This window comes from Penaeus monodon, chromosome 20 (genome assembly GCF_015228065.2).
Source record: "Penaeus monodon isolate SGIC_2016 chromosome 20, NSTDA_Pmon_1, whole genome shotgun sequence".
Taxonomy (NCBI): domain Eukaryota; kingdom Metazoa; phylum Arthropoda; class Malacostraca; order Decapoda; family Penaeidae; genus Penaeus; species Penaeus monodon.
This window is the reverse complement of record NC_051405.1, coordinates 28073864-28074726: the sequence shown is the minus strand read 5'-3', so window position 1 is coordinate 28074726 and position 863 is coordinate 28073864.

Sequence of the window (863 nt, the reverse complement as noted above, 5' to 3'; positions counted from 1 at the left end):
GCCTCTCTTTACATACGGTAAATTTACATAATCAAGCATATACGCTACAGATTCTTGGCGTCTTCCCTTTAACTCATTAACAATAAAACAAGTGAGAAGGGAAAGATCAACTATTCTTAATGTGGTGATGATATCCTGATGATACTTCGGATACTAAGGATTTCTTTTACCGACGTTCCCCGAAGACGAAGGGAAATGAAGCTTGCTATAATCTTGAAAGACAGTTCCGGAGGTAAAATTTATTTCACGGGCACAAAGGAAGGTGATATACAGTGGCTAAGCTTCGAAGGGGTTTGGGTCTGTAGATACGTGTAAACCTCTTTTCTCACTCTCTCTTTTTTTTCTTTTCTTTTTTATTATATATCGGTATAATACTTTTTTGCTTGCTCTAATTCTAAAATCCTATCCAAAGATCCGCTTCTCGTAAGTAAAACCCACTTTTTTCTGAGTTCCTCGTCCTCTGTTGCTACAGACACGGACAGAAAGGCGTGTACCGTAGATGAAGCATCAGAAACCTTAAATCGAACTGATAAAGGAACACTATTTGGGTGTTCGAGACGGAGATCGAAACGTGTTTGACACGTATTTCGACTAAGACCGTACCTTGTGTTTGTTTTTGTTTTTCTTCACGTTCTTTTTATTGCTATTGTGTTTGTTCGTTTCGGCGAAAAAGAAGGAAAGCAGAAGAATCTATGGAGAATCGTCGAGTTCGGTGAGTCGAAGGCCGGAGGTGTGTATCGAAGGACGTCCGCACAGCCAACTCAACGGAAGGAAGAACAAGGAACAGGAAGACCCTCTGTCAAGGAAGCAACCGAGCTGTGACCAACGTCGCTGACTGCCCCTGGGCTAAAACCTCCCAGTTC